The sequence below is a fragment of the Lissotriton helveticus genome, chromosome 1_1 (genome assembly GCF_964261635.1).
Source record: "Lissotriton helveticus chromosome 1_1, aLisHel1.1, whole genome shotgun sequence".
NCBI lineage: Eukaryota > Metazoa > Chordata > Amphibia > Caudata > Salamandridae > Lissotriton > Lissotriton helveticus.
This window is the reverse complement of record NC_136057.1, coordinates 640,966,556-640,985,268: the sequence shown is the minus strand read 5'-3', so window position 1 is coordinate 640,985,268 and position 18,713 is coordinate 640,966,556. Positions and strand designations below refer to the sequence as shown.

Sequence of the window (18,713 nt, the reverse complement as noted above, 5' to 3'; positions counted from 1 at the left end):
AGGTATACTATATCTAAAGCAAAGGGTGAGTACACCACCTTGCCCCAGCTGTCGTGCAGCCAGTTGTGTCAGTTTTAGTTAGTCAATCCAGGGGTGGCATAATACATGCTTCAGCCCCTGGGAGACTTCTGGGTGCACCTCAGCCCTGGGTACAGGGACTTGGAGAGGGCCCAGTGCCAATTCAGTACCTGAGTACAATTTGGATAGAGAGAACAGCTAGGCTGTGGGTCTGATTAGCAGGCCCACAGCCAGGGAAAGTCGTAAACCAGTGCAGCAAAAAGCAAAAATCTGGGTGATCATAGGATTGCAGACCCTACTCTCCTACATGACCCCCCCCCCAAACTTTGGGACAATAAACTAACCTTGACCAGGTGAGTCTTCTTGCTCTAAGTGGAAATACCTGGAGAGCCCATCAGCATTGCTGTGATCAGTCCCAGGTCTATGCTCCACTGTAAAATCCATCCCCTGTAGGGAAATGGACCACCTAAGCAGTTTGGGGTTTTCACCCTTCATCTGATTTAGCCACAAGAGGGGCTTATGGTCTGTCTGAATGGTGAGGTGAGTGCCAAACAAGTAGGCCCTCAGCTTCTTCAGGGCCCAGACCACAGCAAAGGCCTCCCTCTCAATAGCTGACCAATTTTTCTCTCTGGGTGTCAACCTTCTACTAATGAAAGCAATAGGCTGATCATTACCATCAAAATTCAGTTGAGACAGAACAGCTCCCACACCCAACTCAGAAGCATCTGTTTGGACAATGAATGGCTTGGAGTAATCTGGACTCTTGAGGATAGGTGCTGTGCACATGGCCTGTTTTAGGTCATTGAATGCTTTCTGACAGCTTGCTGTCCACTGAACTTTCTTTGGCATCTTTTTGCTTGTCAGGTCATTAAGGGGGGTCACTATGGACCCATAATTTCTGACAAACTTCCTATAGTACCCAGTCAGGCCCAAGAAAGCTCGAACCTGAGTCTGGGTGATTGGAGGAGTCCAGTCCTTGATGGCCTGTATCTTACTCTCCAGTGGCTGAACCTGGCCTCCACCTACAAGGTGGCCCAGGTATACAACCTGTGTCTGCCCTATCTGGCACTTTGTGGCCTTGATAGTGAGGCCTGCCTTTTGCAGAGCCTCTAACACTTTCCTCAGGTGGACCAGGTGATCCTCCCAGGTGGAGCTAAAGACAGCAATATCGTCCCGATATGCTGCACAGAAGTCATCCAGCCCAGTGAGGACTTGATTCACCAACCTTTGGAAGGTGGCAGGTGCATTTTTCAGTCCAAAGGGCATTACCACAAATTGATAATGCCCTCCAGGGGTAGAAAATGCGGTCTTGGGTTTGGCTTCCTCAGCTAACCTGATTTGCCAATACCCAGCTGTCAAATCAAATGTGCTTAAGAAGTTGGCAGAAGCCAATCTATCTATAAGCTCATCTGCTCTTGGTATTGGGTGGGCATCAGTCTTAGTGACTGCATTGAGGCCTCTGTAGTCTACGCAAAACCTCATCTCTCTCTTACCACCCTGGGTGTGAGGCTTGGGCACTAGAACTACTGGGCTAGCCCAAGGGCTATCTGAGGGCTCAATGACTCCCAGTTCCAACATTTTCTGCACTTCAGTTTTGATGCAGTCTCTAACATGATCAGGCTGTCTGTAGATTTTACTCTTGACAGGCAGACTGTCTCCAGTGTCAACCTCATGGGTACACCAATCAGTTTGGCTGGGTGTCAGAGAGAACATATGTCTGAAGGATTGCAGAACTTGCCTGCAATCCTGTTGCTGATGTTCAGTGAGGCTGCCACAAAAGACAACACCATCAACTGACCCATCATCAGGATTCTGAGTGAGCAGGTCTGGGAGAGGGTCACTCTCTTCCTCCTGTCCCTCATCTGTGGCCATGAGCAAGCTCATGTCCTTCCTGTCAACATATGCCTTGAGCCTGTTAACATGGAGCACTCTGAGAGGGCTCCTGGGAGTTCCAAGGTCCACCAAGTAGGTAACCTCTCCCTTTTGCTCAATGATGGTGTGGGGCCCAGACCATTTGTCTTTTAGAGCTGCTGGGGCCACTGGCTCCAGCACCCACACCTTCTGTCCTGGCTGGTACACAGTCAGTACAGCCTTTTGGTCATGCCAAGCTTTTTGAAGTTCCTGGCTGGCCTCAAGGTTTTTAGATGCCTTTTCCATATACTCAGCCATCCTGGAGCGGAGACCAAGTACATAGTCCACTATGTTGGTTGCAGGCTTTTTGAGAGGTCTCTCCCATCCTTCCTTCACCAAACACAGGGGTCCTCTTACAGGATGCCCATACAGAAGCTCAAAAGGGCTGTAGCCAACCCCCTTCTGTGGGACCTCTCTGTAAGCAAACAAGAGGCAGGGGATCAGGACATCCCATCTTCTCCTAAGAGGTTCAGGTAGTCCATGAATCATCCCTTTCAGGGTCCTGTTAAATCTCTCAACAAGCCCATTGCATTGTGGATGATAGGGTGTGGTGAACTTGTAGTTCACACCACACTCTTTCCACATGGCAGTCAGATATCCTGACATGAAGTTTGTACCTCTGTCAGAAACGACCTCCTTAGGGAAACCCACTCTGGAGAACACTCCAACTAGGGCTCTTGCCACTACAGGGGCTGTAGTGGTCCTAAGGGGAATAGCCTCAGGATACCTGGTGGCATGGTCCACCACCACCAGTATAAACTTGTGTCCTGATGCTGTCTGGGGTTCCATTGGACCAACAATGTCAATCCCCACCCTTTCAAAGGGAACCCCCACCACAGGTAGTGGTATGAGGGGGGCCTTTGTTGTGCCACCTGACTTACCACTGGCTTGGCAAGTGACACATGAGCGACAAAACTCCTTGGTATTCTCATTCATATGGGGCCAGTGAAAGTGTGAGACAAGCCTGTCCCAAGTCTTTGTCTGACCTAAATGACCTGCAAGGGGAATCTCATGGGCCAAGGTGAGAAGGAAACCTCTCAGAGACAAGGGGATGACCAGCCTCCTGGTTGCACCAGGCTTGGGGTCTCTTGACTCAGAGTACAGGAGTCCATCTTCCCAGTATACCCTGTGGGCACCTGTGGCATTCCCTGCAGCCTCAGCAGCAGCCTGCTGTCTGAGGGGTTCAAGGGAAGGGCAGCTCAACTGTTCCTTCCCCAGGTCTGCTCTGGAGGGTCCCCCTGAGCCCAGAAACTCATCTTGATCAAGTTCAAGCTCTTTAGGCTCAGTTTCCCTCAGCTCCTCTAGATCAGCCTCCTCAGAGACTTGATCCTCAACCTGGGGCAAGGGGGAAGGCAAAGCCTTACCCTTACTGCTCTTCTTCTTGGAAGGTGTCTGGTCCATAATTTCAGGATCCAGCACCTGTTCAGTGGGGCATCTTCTGGCCTGTGACCTAGTCACAGCAAGCACATGTGCTGGCAAGCCTAACATCTCCATGTGAGTCCTCTGCTCCACTTCTGACCATTGTGATGACTCCAAATCATTGCCCAACAAACAATCAACTGGGAGGTCTGAACTGACTACAACTTTCTTTTGTCCCTTCACTCCACCCCAGGAGAAAGCCACAATTGCCACACTATGACTAGTAGTGACATTGCTGGCATTGGTCACCAGGAAATCAGTACCTGGCATGATCTGTCCAGGGTCCACAAAGTTAGGTGTCACCATGGTGACACTGGCACAAGTGTCCCTATAGGCCTGAGCCATTTTGCCATTTATCAAAGGTGTCTGCCTGTATTTGCCCAAAGTATTGGGACTTATTTCAGGGGACATATCCATATCCCCTGTACAGACAAGGACAGCCTGAGTGAGTGTGCCAACTAAGTTGTCAGACCCCTCAGTACCCAAGGTTAACCCAACTAATGCCTTGGGAGGTACACTACCACTACTGACTGTACTAGGGGATGCAGTTGCTTTAGGAGCTGTAGTGGCAGGAGTTTGTCCTCCTCTTTTGGTGCACTCACTAAACCAGTGAGATTTACTTTTGCAGTACTGGCACCACCTTTTTGACTGGCCTTCTTGAGTCTTCTTCTTCTGGGAAGCCTGACCCCCACCCTCTTTGGTTTGTTGGGGACCTGGTGAAGACTTCTGGTCATTTTGCTCATTCTTAACATTACCCTTCTGGTCTGCTTTCTTCTGACCACCCTGGTTCTGGTTCTGGTTCTGCTTGATCCTTGTCCTGACCCATTTGTCTGCCTTCTTTCCCAATTCTTGGGGAGAGGTCAGATCTGAATCAACAAGGTGCTGGTGCAGCAACTGGTTCTGACAATTGTTTAAAATTTGTTCTCTCATCATTAGATTATACAATCCTGTGTAATCTGTAACCTTGCTACCCAGCAACCAGCCCTCCAAAGCCTTAGTGGCACAATCCACAAAATCAGACCAGTCCTGAGACTGAGTTTTCTGGGTGTCTCTGAACAGCAACCTGTACTGCTCAGTGGTTAAACCAAACCCATCAACCAGTGTATTCTTCAGGACCTGGTAATTGTTAGCATCCTCCACTCTTGTAGTGAGGAGCTTATCTCTACCTTTACCATCAAAGGAGAGCCACAGTATAGCTGCCCACTGACTCTGGGGAATGCCCTGCACAGTGCAGGCCCTCTCCAGAGCAGCCACCCATTTCTGGATATCATCCCCTTGCTTAAAGGGGGGCACTATTTTAGTCAGGTGTTTAGTATCTAAACCCTTCTCTCTATCTCTTGGGAGATTGCTGCCACCAGTGGGAGCTAGCCCACTCATCTGCTGCTCTCTAGCAAAGGCAAGCTTTTCTTTGGCCAGGGCAAGTTCTTCCCTTTCAATCCTCAGTTCAGCTTGTCTCATTCTAGCTTCATGCTCTTTTCTCTGAGGGGAAGTAAATCTCCTCTGTGGAGGATTCCTTCTCCCCTGAGAAGAGGCATTAGAGTGCAGAGATCTATTGGAGTCCCTAGAAAGAGATCTATCTCTCCTAACTCCAAGGTTAGGCCCACTTCGGGTTAGTACTGGGGGTCCCCCAGATCCTAGCCCAAGTAAGTCTAAGTTGGCCCTGGTTAGCCTTCTGACTACATCAAGACCTTTGTCTACCTCATCCCCAGAGAGTTCCTCTTGATCCTCCTCCTCAACTGCAGTAGCAATGTTGGGGAGATCTGGATCCCCAGAGGTTCCCTCTAAGGCTGGTATGTTCTCATGTAACTGAGAAAGCTTTCTGGCATCATATGTCTCTAAGAGACCTATCAGAAAGGGAATGGTGGGGTTAGACCCCTGCTTCAGTTTCCTGGAGACACAGATCTGTCTCATCTCCTGGAAACTGAGAGCTGCATATCTTGAAGTGACCTGTGGAGGGTCAACACTGACCAGGGGAGTCTCAGTAGAATCTCCCTGGGTAGACATGCTTTTCTAGTGAGGTGTAAGTGGTGCACTTACCTACACTATATGTTTGCCTACTGATCCCTTGCTAGAGTTGTAGTTTAGGGTGTGCTAGGCCCTAGGAGCTACAACAGCTGGTTCAGTAGAACTCAGAGTATTCTAAGCTAAGTTATATGTACCTTTAGTACTTATGTGATCTTTCACAAGATATTCTTAGGGCATGTGTGGTAAAACAACAGCAAGCTCAAATCCCACCGCTGCCACCAATGTGAGAAGTTGGCCTGATGTGCAGTGTTCACTATTCTAGTGATCACTATATATCAGTCCAAACAACCCTTATTGATGATTGGTTGTAAGTCAACCTTATAGACCAGCTATCCTAGTAGCATGGATACGAGCAGTCTAAGGCTAAGACTCTAGAGGGCGTGTTAAGCCAGCTGTTTTACCATCACATTACCCCTTGAACACCCAGTGAAAGGACACCACACAAGTGTTATGAAAATAAACAGTGTATTTATTAGAATCACAACAACCCTGTACTCTTTATGAGGACAGGGTGCTAGGCACACAACAAAACTCTTACGAAAATACTTAAGTTAGCACGTTATACACAAATGCCCGAGGGGCACGAAAAACCATATACTCTAAAAGTGGAATGCGAATTACTAGCAGGTAAGTAACAGTTCTAATAGGCTTTGGAATCGCTAGGACTGGACTAGGGAATCGTTAGATTACTTCTAGGAGACCTAGGGGACTCGGGTGCAGAGTGTGCACTCTCACGCGGGATGCGGGACAAAGTCTATGGAGGCTAGTAAAGGCAAAGTTAGTGTTCACGGGCGAACCCGACCTGGTAGGAAGAAAACGACAGTGGATCCTGACCCTAGGATAGTGAGGTTATGCTGGGACACCGAAGTGCCGAAGTTACCTAGCCCAGGGGCTGCAGCTGCATAGGTCTGAAAAGACGTCGGGGATCTCGTTGCCGGACCAGGAGCCTGGAAGGAAGAAGTTGCTGGCAGGCGACCAGTGAAGAAAAGTTTGATGGATCCAAGCCTGGATCAAGGAAGAAGAAAACCTGAAAGCAGAGGGGACCAAGTTCTTGAATCACTAGCCAGTGATTAAGTGGGCACCAGGATGGCACCGGGCGAAGTCACCGCAGTCAGGTGAGTGGGCGCTGCTGGGCTCTGCAGTCTCTCGGACCAGGAGGCGTTGTCGGCGACCAGGATGGAGGTGCGAGCTGTCCCACGAAGGTTCTTGCTGTCGACGTCGCTGGACCCAGGATTGGGCAACAAGTCTTGGCAAATGCAAGGCCCACGCGGTGGACCTAAAATGGCGTCTTGGGTGGACCAGGAGGGTCCAGGGTACTTCTCCGATGGAGGGAAGCAAGGGCCAGTCTGGAGCAACCAGACCAGCAGCAGAAATGTCGTCGGGCGTCGTCAGGAAGGCCACAAGCCAGCGGGCTAGTAGCCAAACAACGCGGTGAGCAGTAAAAAGCAGAAGGGCCCCACGCAGATCGTGGAGATGCTGGGGGGCTGCTCTTCGGTGCTGGAGCTGCTCAGGGTGGGGGCTTCTCGGACCCCAAAGCACTCACCAGGAATTCACTCGGCGGGCTTGTTGTTCAGAAGTCGTGCAGTCTTGAAGATGGCCGGTCCCTCGAGGTCTCGTCACACCCACGAATCTCAGCGTGACTGATGAAGTAGGTAGAGGTCAGAGGTGCCAGGGAAGCCGGTTCTCGTCGAGCTGGGCAGTCGGATTCCGGAGGAAGGACTTGCAGCAGACCGCAGTGTTCTGTAGATGGTGCCTGCGGATGCAGGGTGACTACTCCTTAGTCACAAGGGAGAAATCTTAGGAAGAAGTCTTGAGTTCCTTTCGTGGAAAGTAGTTTCAGGATTCAAAGATGATCTGATTTGGAAGGGGGCCAGTTCCTACCTTTATCCTGTAAAAGGGGGCTGGCACGCGACTAAGTCCTGCCCTAGGGGTGGGACTAGGAGGGGGGTGGTTACACCCACTTCCTTGGTGGGCTTTTCCCCAGCACAGGGTCTGGAGTGACCCTGGAACTGGTTCCAGCCAGCCTATGCACAGTGAGCACCGGGGTGCCACGTGCAGTCACCTTCCTCTAAAGCCCTGCCTACCTACAATACACAAAACCCTGTCTGGGACGGTGCTGGCACCGCCCCTGGCAGGAAACCCTTTGTCCTTATCTCCTGCTCTGGGAGGACTCCCAGCAGCAGGAGGGCAGACTTGTGTCTCGGTGGCAGCATCCATTTTGTGGATGCTAAGGCTCTGTCTGACTTTTAACCGGGTTATAGGTTACATGCATGTCGTGTCCCTCTAGAAGGGTGGAATGCTAACCCCGTCGCCAGAATTGGCGAGGGGTTAGTATTCCAATTCGTATGACACCTTACTCGACATGTTTTGATAAAGCGATACCAGAGTTGGCATTTAACCGCGAGGATTATAATGCACTTAAGAGTATATGGTATGCGATATCATGGAAACGGCTAAGGGATGGGTCCCGAAAGCCGCAGACAGGCTCAGCTCATGCCAGAGCACCATCTCACACGATTCCGAGCACTCTGCCTTCAGGATTGTTAAGGCCTGCCATAGGAGTGACTGATAGGAGATCTGTGTGTCCATTTTAGGGTTAGATATAGGTATACTATATCTAAAGCAAAGGGTGAGTACACCACCTTGCCCCAGCTGTCGTGCAGCCAGTTGCGTCAGTTTTAGTTAGTCAATCCAGGGGTGGCATAATACATGCTTCAGCCCCTGGGAGACTTCTGGGTGCACCTCAGCCCTGGGTACAGGGACTTGGAGAGGACCCAGTGCCAATTCAGTACCTGAGTACAATTTGGATAGAGAGAACAGCTAGGCTGTGGGTCTGATTAGCAGGCCCACAGCCAGGGAAAGTCGTAAACCAGTGCAGCAAAAAGCAAAAATCTGGGTGATCATAGGATTGCAGACCCTACTCTCCTACAGTGGCCCACCAGCGGGGGCGGGTCTGCCCCAGGGGTCCCGGCCCGCGGCTCTCAGGCTCCCACCATCGGGTCTCTCCACCGGTTCCGGACCGCCGGCACTCCGATCATCTCCGGGCAGGCACAGCACTCGAGGCCCCGGCGTCAGGGCCGGGAAGGCCAACAAAGTGACCAGGGCAGAACGCCGGAATCACTGCACGCCAGAGCCCCGGAAAAGGATGGTAAGTGACGGCTCTTCCTCAGTGACCAAATTCGGAACACCCCGAGCAGGATAAAATACAGGATAGGTGGCGGGGAGGAAGAGATCACGGAGCGAGGCGGTTATGCGACCGTTCCGATCGCCATCTTGGCTCCTCCATGTTTGGTATTAAACATGTTGGAATTGTACCTCCCACACAGTAAACGGTGTGGGAGGTATGATTCAAAGCACTGGAAGAGCCCTCTGTTAGACTCTCCATGTCGCCGGTACCAGTCTTCCAGACCTAGACAGCACAAAATGGTTGCTGCCGACCAGACACTATTCTGCCCTCCTGCTGCTGAGCCAAGCTCGAGCTGGGGGAAGGCAGAACACACGGCATTCTGGCACAGGGAGGTGTAACCACATCCCAGACAGATTTAGTGTATTGGGGCAGGGTGGGTGCGCTTGCCAGCTCCACTCAGTCTGCATGAAGGGCACACTTGGTGTCCTCATGCAAAGTCCAGTTCAAATCAGTCCATGGGAGGCGTTGGCTCCCGCTCTGGTGCTAAACTGGACAAAGGACATGGGAGTAACCTCCCCCCTGACCAGACCCTTCCCTGGGAGGGTACCCTGACTTGTCCCAACCCTTTCCTAAGGGTACTTAAGGGCTTACCTGTGGGTGGGTCCCTAGATTCGTCGTGGGACAAGTTTCAGATCAGACACCACTCCTTCTGCTGTCTGGGCACTTTAGACTTCGCTGGATTTCGTTTGGGCTCGACTTCGGCTCCCTTCCAGTCTGCTGCATCGTCTGTGCCTGTGCACTATACAGGAACTTCAAAGACACCTAAAGGAATCTCCCTTAAAGTCAAGGAGCCACTTCCCTGCATTCGCAAATACCGCAACTAAGTTGACCGGTCTGCTGATCCTGAGCTCCTCCGGACTCGGAGAGGTCCTGCAACACAGGTGGTGGCTTTCTGCAGCTCTCGAGGCCTGTTCTGCCCTCTCATCAAGTTTGAGGCCAGTATCCCTCATGGGAGCTGCAATAACCGAACCCCTGTGCACCGTGCCAACTTACAGGCCTCCGGCATGGGGGTCCATTTGAGGGTCACCTTTACTTCTTTTGGGCTCCCCTGATTTATAGAGGTTTGCCCTGATTCCCCTGCTTATGGTGAGTTGCCTGGACCGTGTTGCCCTCGACATTTCACCTTCTTCAACTTCTGTGTGTTGCAACTGCCAAGGCTTGTTGGTGCTCCCACGGGACACCGACCCGTCAGCAATCGACACCTGACGTGGAACTGCTCGTGCACGGCTTCTGGTTTTCCTCAGAGTCGCCTGGTCCTCACAGCTGCAGAGTCAAGGTCCTCGTCAACTCGCCTGCAACTCCCGATATTGGTGGGCATTCGTCTTCCAGATCTCCTGGTCACTCCTGGGTGACAGACTCGGTCACCTCTGCTTGCAGGTACCTCTCAACTAGAATCCACCTTCTGATTCCACCTGACACTTTCTCATTAGTCACACTCAGCACTTTCCTGATGCCCACCATTGGGTTAGACAGTGGTTTCCGACGTCACTTCACACCTATGCACCCGGCTTCCCTGGTGTAGGCAACGTGGGTACTAGGGTATCCACAGGTGGAGTGGCTCTCCAACCTTCTGTCTTCCACGGGGTTTCTTCAGGGTCCACTGGGAAGGGTTCTTCATCTTTAAAAATCCAACTGCGACTTACACGAGGACTTGTACGGAGAACGCAGTTGTGTTCCCACACTGCACACGATCTCCGTGGGGTTCCTAGTTACTCACTTTAGGTGGTCCCTTTGGGGCCCAGCACTTCTACGTCCTCTAGACCTTGTCTTGATCCGAGTCGTGGTTCTTATACCACTTTCTTAGTATATGGTTTGGTCCCCCCAGGTGTATTTGTGCTATTTACTGTGATTTCTATGCAAAGTATTGTGTGCATCGTGCATATCTCCGCGTAGGAGATATCTAAACGTATTAGAGAGTATTATATAATAAATACGTATTTTTATAAATACCATGTGTGGTTCTTTTTCACTTGATCAATACGTATAAGATTGTGTTCTGGTAAAAACAAGCAGCTTTACTCTCCTTCTGGACTAAGCCTGAAGGTTGCTCTCCACAGCCACCACTTAGACAGCTTCATATGTTTGTTTAAGACCTCCTAAATCATCATGAGGTTAGTCTGGACTGGTGCATGGTGTCCACTTACATAAGTGACAAAAAAATTATTTTATGATCTGTGCACTCCCTGTATTCAAAAATGGAACAATATCATACACAGTGTATTCAACAGATGCGTGCTGCCTGGTGGAGAGGTTGCCAACCCCAGTGAATGCGAAAGTAAACAGATCGAAAAACCATCAGTATGCCAGGCGCACAGCTTGGATTACCGGATCTCAATTTTACTTGAATTGAAAACCAAATTATTCACATGGATGTGTCAATAAAGTTATATTCAAACAACAGAACACCACACATGGTTAAGTACATGACTTTTGTACTTGGTGAAATAAAAACAGTCACAACCAAAGAAATTCGCAGTGTATAGTTATTTTCATATACACAAAATCAACAATGTTTACAAAAACGTAGTCATTTGTGCTACAAAGTTCAATCATAAATCTTGATCATGCCCTGGGCATGTACTTAACCATGTGTGTTGTTCTTTTTTCAACATGTACAGTTGTTTGAATATAACTTTGACACATCCATGTGAATAATTTGGTTTTCAATTCAAGTAAAATTGAGATACGGTAATCCAAGCTGTGCGCGTGGCATACTGATGTTTTTTCCATCTGTTTACTTTCGCACTTACATAGGTGTACATCATATACCAGGCCAGCTCCTCACAGACATCATACGTTTTTAGGGCTACAATGTTAGAAGCATGAACTAGGTGAGTGAGTGCTGTGCCTTCTTTCAATGCCCTCTCTAGGCAATTATAGTGAACCAAAGGGGAAGTAAACTTATGACTTGGACACAACTGCTTTATTCAACACATTATAAAGTGTCACTTTAAGTGTCACACATAATGTATTGAAATGTCACACATAAGCAAACTGCAGAAATGGAAATGTTGCACAACAAAAATGAAAACGTGGTAGCTATATGACTAAACAATAAACACTTCAAAACAAGCTAAAATAAGGGGCCAGCTTTTTTTTCATTGATTGTGAGTTTCTGCATGTGAGTGTCTTTGGGGTGGGGATGTGTGAATGATTGCAAGAATGTATTAATGGGTGAGGATAGATAAGATAGATGAGCAAATTCATGGATGGATGTATGAATTGTTGCGAGAAGTTGAGATATGTGGGTGAGCACATAGGTGAATGACTGTGGATGAGTGAATGAATAAGTGGAACTAGGATAGATTAGTGAATGTTTAGTAGAATGCATGGATCAAGGAATAACTATGTGCATGCAGTGATTACTAAGGGAATGAAAAGATCAATGGATGAATTATATTGATGAACAAATGAGTGAGCAAGCAGATGAGAGAATGTAGGAGTTATGTAAAGATGGACGAGTTAAGCGCCACAAGAATTGGTGAGTTTAGCGCCTGTGCTGAGCTCTGCTTTGCAGACACTGTCTGCATAAAGTTGAGTTCAGCGTCAGTGAGGCTGGCTCAGGCTCCATGCTGGGCCTCTCTCACATCCCAGTGCCCTTCCATTCCTGGTGCTGGGTGTAATTTCTGATATCTATACTTATCAGTTGTTTTCATTGCTTCAATTTGCTTGCGAGAAAGTGTCACTCATAGTCGTTGAATGTCACTCATAATTACACTAAATCATGAAAATGTCACAGGTAAGAAATCTGAAACTTTGGCTGCTATGAAAGAGTAGATGTAGGAGACATAAAACTGTCACGTCGAAACATTAGTAATGGCGGAATATCCACGGGAGTTCCGAACTTGAAATAGGACTAGCTCAACCCTCAGGTCAAAAATGAAATTATTCGCACTTCAGCAAAACCCTGACATCTTCATTGTTCAGCGCATTGTTCAGCAAGACTCGTTTATACAATGGGGGTGGGGTATCAAAGAATGACTGTGTAGCTACCTATGCGTTTTGCGGGATAATTTGTTAATCTCTTTTCTTTTTTCTACCACCTAGCGCTAGGATTCGTGTTAACGCTAACAAACTGCATAAATGCATAAAGAGTAAAGTGATCATATACAATAAAGTGGCCCTAGACAGACAAGGGGCCAGTCCTAAAGTCTTAAATGCGGCTTGCCTACAAAATGTTAGCCGCAAGGTCTCGACCTTGTGGCAACCCACTAGTTGCTGCTGAACATCATGATACCTTAGCCTACATGCCAAAACACCATCCAACTAAAGCATGGGTACTCACAAACTTTCTGTCAGGGGCCAAAATTACAGTGTGGTTTGTGGCCGAGGGCCGCACCAGTAGGGGCGGAGTCAAGGGGGGGGGACTAGAGTAAAAAAAGACCTGTTTCAGGACATTATGCAATGCTGTATTTCAAAAGCAGATGTAACTACAAAGAGCACATTTTGACAATACATTTTTATTAGCAGACAATAGCAATCTTAAGAGGCATTGCATAGCTTCATACACACTTTGACCCCAATTCCAACACAGACTCTCTCTCTATGTCAGTCCGTCTCTCTCTGTCAGTCAGTCAGTCTCAGTCAGTCTCAGTCAGTCTCTCTATCAGCCAGTCAGTTTCTCCGTCAATCAGTCTCTCTCTCTCAGCCAGTCAGTTTCTCAGCAAGTCAGTCTCTCCGTCTGTCAGTTTCTCTCTTTCTCTGTCTGACTCTCTGTCTCTCTCCCTCTCTGTCAGTCTCTCTGTCAGTCTCTCTCCCTCAGTCCATCTCTCTCTCTGTGTCAGAAAGTATCTGTCAGACACAGTCACTCTCTCAGTCACAGTCACTCTCTCAGTCAGACAGTCAGTCACTCTCTCAGTCACAGTCACTCTGTTAGTCACTCACTGTCAGTCTCTCAGTCAGTCAGTCACTCACTGTCAGTCTCTGACAGTCAGTCTCTGACAGTCAGTCTCTGTCAGTCAGTCTCTGTCAGTCAGTCTCTGTCAGTCAGTCTCTGTCAGTCAGTCTCTGTCAGTCAGTCTCTGTCAGTCAGTCTCTGTCAGTCAGTCTCTGTCAGTCAGTCTCTGTCAGTCAGTCTCTGTCAGTCAGTCTCTGTCAGTCAGTCTCTGTCAGTCAGTCTCTGTCAGTCAGTCTCTGACAGTCAGTCTCTGACAGTCAGTCTCTGACAGTCAGTCTCTGTCAGTCAGTTAGACTCATAGTCAGCCTCTCTCTGTCAGTCTCTCTCTCTGTCAGTCTCTGTGTCAGTCTCTCTCTGTGTCCATCAGTCTCTCAAAATCTGTCTCTCTCTCCCTCAGTCAGTCTCTCTCAGTCAGTCAGTCTCTCTCTTTCAATCAGTCTCTCTCTTTCAGTCAGTCTCTCTCTTTCAGTCAGTCTCTCTCTTTCAGTCAGTCTCGCTCTGTCAGTCAGTCTCGCTCTGTCAGTCAGTCTTGCTCTCTCTTTAAATAGCAGTATTTCTCCACTATAAACAGACACGCAAAAACCTAAACATAGATTTTTAGATCGAACTCCGGCGATGTATACACTTAACTGACACGGATTGCCTGGGTACAGGGATTTAAGTGGGATGAAAAACCTGGGGGTTCTCTAAAAGGGCCATGACCTATAAAATTAAGGGCCTGGCTTAAAAACATGTAAACAAAATATTGTGCTTAGCATCGTGTGCCACCCTACTAGTATTTTGCTGTTTGTCATGATGTATCAGATACAACCAGTAACATTATACCTGCAACAAGTCAGGACTATTGGCTTTGCCAATGGTTGCTAGTTGCATAAGATAAATAAGCAACAACTATGGCTTTGTTGTATATAAATTATAATATTGAAAATGCTTCAGCTCTGAAAAGATGAGACTGTGAAAAAACTAAATCCAGTATATTTGAAATTACATCAAAATCTCTGTGCAATGATGCTACTGAGAGAAGATTTTTTTTTCTTCACCCTGAGGGCGAACATAGAGACCCCGATAGTTAGTTGCATAAGATGAATAAGCAACAACTATGACTTTGTTGTATATAATATATAACATTGAAAATGCTTCAGTTCTGAAATGATGAAACTGTGAACAAACTTAAACGAGCCTATTTGAAATTACATCAAAGGCTTTGTGCTGCTGTTGAGATTTATCTAAGGGTGAAAACCCCTGCCTGTTATCTCGGGGAGAAGAAAATCGCACCAAACGTAATTTTCAGCTGATGATTAACCCTCAATTGGTCACAGAAAGCGGCAACAGCGCCATCTACTGTCACGTTTACCTCAATTAATATGTAAAAAACCACTCAATAAATCGAAGAGAAATACATACATATCTCTTCCCAAGTTTTTAGCCCCCTCGAAAACCACAAAGGATATCTTTACCTTTTGTGTCCGTGCATGAACAAGAAGGTCTAGCAACAGAACGCCACAAAATTTGGGGCCAGCAATAACAATGATGGCATTGGGTTGACTTACTGCTTTCAGAGGCGAGGATGCTGTAATTAGTGCCAGGGGCCAGTGAATCTCGGCTCCGTTTCAGCTGGGCACACACTGCTTCTACCGGCGCTGGGGTGAGCATGTGAGACACTATTTGTCAGCGCATTTGACCTTTTCCTGGCAAATGCGGCCCCGAAGAATTACAACAGCAGTAATGGCGCCGAGTCCCTGACTGTTGTTGTTTTCAATGGGGGCCGCAACTGGCCCCCGGGCCGTACTATGAGTACCGCCGAACTAAAGCATAGGTTTACGAACATGGATGGGACTTACCTTCAGAATCCTCTTAGGGGATCCCAACACAACCGAGTCCCTCTATTTTTTACTTCGGGAGTTCCGACTTGAATATCCGATGGCACAAGGAGGTAATCAGAAAGCTGTGTTTCAACTGATTAGCGGACAAAGTGTAAATAACACGATGGGCTTTGTCTGTCCTTCCCTGTACACCCACCCGACTACTAGAAGAATTTACCCGCCACGAAAGGGACAAGCCCTCTCTATGCAAAAACCCCGCCACTGGATTTGCACCGGAAGCGAGCGCTCTGCTGCCCCGGAAGACCTGGTCCAGCCGCACGAGAGCCGGTGCTCCAGGCATTCCAGGCTGAGTTTTCTCTCTATGCTGCTGTGGGGATCACCCGGGGAGACGGGTGGGTGCGTGGACAACCTTATCTGCAACTATCCAGCTTCTGACATGTCGGAGGAAGCTCGGTGAGAGCAGCGCAGCAGGGACCGGCTTTGACCTGTGAGCGGGTCAGTATCGGAGACCGGGTCTTCCGTTCTCATGTTACTCCCAAATTGGTGGCCAAAATGACTCCTGCAGCGTCTAGTGCCTGTATGAGATGAGGAACCCTTTAAGCAGACTTTCTCCATTTGGCCTGGACTTGTGCCCTGGTGAATACATATTGGATAGATGTTTTTCGACGCCTGTCTATCATGGTAGAGCACACAGTACCCCCCTGAACCGTTGACCACCCTATTGGGATACGTTAAGCCATTCAAGAGAAGCATTAGGCGTTTTAGCGCTATTGCTTTACTGATAGCTAAGCGACAAGTTTCACTGCATTGGGGCAGAGTACAAACACCGTCAGCGCAGGCGTGGCTCCGAGACCTTACTTATTGTGACACTATGAGCGACATCTATGCCACACTTCTTCCCGCCACCTCATGTCCCTTTGATATTTGGCAGCCTCCTAAAAGCTATTTACAATCGCACTCCGAAGACTCTTGATGGCGTTGATGTCGCTGATTGAAGAAACTGAGTGTATATTGATTGAGTGGGGATCTGGTAAAAGTACTGGTCCTATCTATACGTTGGGCACTTCTTAAAGACTGGTGTGGTAATGATGTTATTTAATTTGGCACGACCATTACTATGCGCTGCAGGTTTTCCAAGACGCTATTTACATAACTGCTCCATTGTATTTGGTTTCTTTTGTTTATGATTAATGGTTTATGGGCTGTATAATGACAGGAATTGTTCATATATTTGACATGATAATACGATTGTCCTGTTTACACGCGGGACTCCCGTTGCTCTCTTTCCTGATTGCAGCTTTGTTGTAGAAAAATTTCAATGAAAATCTTTAAAAAAAAGATATATAAGTACAGGTCAACTGAGCCTTTCAGTTCAGTTCAATAACTTTTATTCGATTATCAGTTGTATAATCATAAAAAGTACATAGAAAAAAAGTTTTCATCACAAACATAAGTTTAAAAAAGACAAGGTTAAAAAAGATACTTGGCAGAAGCTTATGATTTTAGTGTTTCTGATCAGTTTAAAAGTTTTTGACGTAATGTGATGGTGGCTTTAAGAAAAGTCACTATGGATTTAGCTTCATGTGGTGTGTTCAAGCACTGCAGAAAGAGGAATGCAGAGTAGCACTGTCTATGACCACTGGATCGAAGGAGTGGGATAATCCAAGATTTACGTGGAGATTTGTAAAATTTGCAGAACAAAGTAACATGGATCGTTGACTGTGGAGAAATTCCATCGCATGGACAATTGATCAGCTTGCGGGACCAGTTTTGAATTTCCGGAAAAGAGAATAAACGAAAAAACGTGTTAAAACGGAATCTTGTTAGTAAGAATTTCTCATAGTTTGACAAAAAATAGGACAGATAGGGTTGCATGCCTTTGAGAGGTTGTATTGCACAAATTTGTTCATTTGAAGATTTTGTGATCTCAGCTTGGTTTCGGAGCTCTCTCAGGTGTGCCAAGCACATTGATTTTAAATGTTTCCTGGAGATATCTTTGGTAGTAGCAGGATCTTCAAAGTAAGACTTGCAGCCAAGGTCATTAAAAAAGTTCCGTACGTAAATCAGCCATGGGATCCTATGCCAATTGGATAGAGTTAAACAGTCTGTGATGAGGGAACGGGTTAAATGACACTCAGGTTTGGTCCATATACGTTGCCACAGTAAGATGGGTTGAGAGCGAATAGTATCAGTAATATATTCCATGCCGAGCTCACTGTGCGAAGCAAAGATCGGGGAGCTTTGCGGGAGGGCTAGGACATATTTGATGAAGCCGTTTTCCGTTACTTGTAGGTGGTCTATATGGCCATACCCCCATACGCCTGCTCCGTAAGTAGCCACGCTGTGGCACTTGGCGTAGTAAATTTTCAAAAGTTCAGGTGGAGCGGGTTTCCCCAATTTCCTCGAAAAAGAGATCAGGGCCGATGTTGCACGTCGAAAGTGAAGGTTTCTAATGGCAGTAGCTTGGCGCCAATTTAAAGCATCGTCCACCAGAATTCCTAGGTAGGGGTAGACTGAGGTTTTCTCCAGCTTCGTGTTATCCACCAATATCGATCTATGGTTTTTAACCCTGGGGCCAATATGCATAGTAAAAGTTTTCTTTATGTTAATTTTAAGGCCAAGTGAGTCCATGAAACTGCTATATTTGTTAATTTGGTTCTGAAGTTGATTCAAAGTACGGGCTAAGATGACTGAATCATCGGCGTATAGCAGTGTAGGTATCGGGCGGTGGTTTATCTGGGGTAGATCCTGGCTCCCTTCCAGCATAGCCTGCTCTAGTCCATTGGTGTAAAGATTGAACAGGAAGGGAGCCAGTACACAACCCTGTCTTACTCCCTTTGTTATTGGAAATGAGCGGGACAGCTCACCGTTGGTACCGAATCTAACTCGCCCTGAGGCATTAGAATAGAGTTCACGTAGGAAGACTATTAGTGAGGGGTCCACTCCAAGGTCACTGAGTATTTCCCAGAGTTTTCCGTGTTGGACGCAGTCAAATGCCGCGCTAAGGTCGACATAGACGAGGAAGATGTTACCTCCTTTGGCGCCAACATACTTCCCGGTCAGGAGGGCAAGGTTGAGGGCCTGTTCCACGGTCCCAAGCCCCTTCTGGAAACCGTATTGCAGGTCGGTTATGATGTTGTTTTCCTGGGCCCAAGATTGTAAACGGTCCAGGAGCACTCGACCTGCAATTTTACCCATGGAATCCAGAAGGGAGATTGGCCTGTAACAGGCTGGGTCGTTACGGTCGCCTTTTTTAAAGATGGGTAACAGGGTAGATGTCGACCATGACTGAAAGAGCCCAACCGAAGTTACTGCTGCCATAACCCGAGTGATTATCGGTGACCAAAATTCTATATTATGGAAGAAGATGTCCATTGGAACTCCACCGGGGCCCGGAGCCTTGCCTGATTTCGATGCCTTGATTGCTTTGATA

The 18,713-nt window shown here is 47.7% G+C and overlaps 1 protein-coding gene across 3 annotated transcripts in view; it reads right to left on the bottom strand.

Moving 5' to 3' along the window:
* Positions 1 to 15,549, bottom strand: part of MCM10 (minichromosome maintenance 10 replication initiation factor) — a 306,573-nt gene extending 291,024 nt beyond the window's left edge. For 2 of the 3 annotated variants that reach the window (XR_013606921.1, XM_078674170.1), the window contains exon 1: positions 15,299 to 15,549. The gene's annotated coding sequence lies outside the window, so the exon portion shown is untranslated. Of the gene's footprint in view, positions 1 to 15,007; positions 15,120 to 15,298 lie in introns of those variants that run through there. The other variant, XM_078674171.1, reaches the window with a different exon arrangement.
* Positions 15,550 to 18,713: the final 3,164 nt, after the last annotated feature.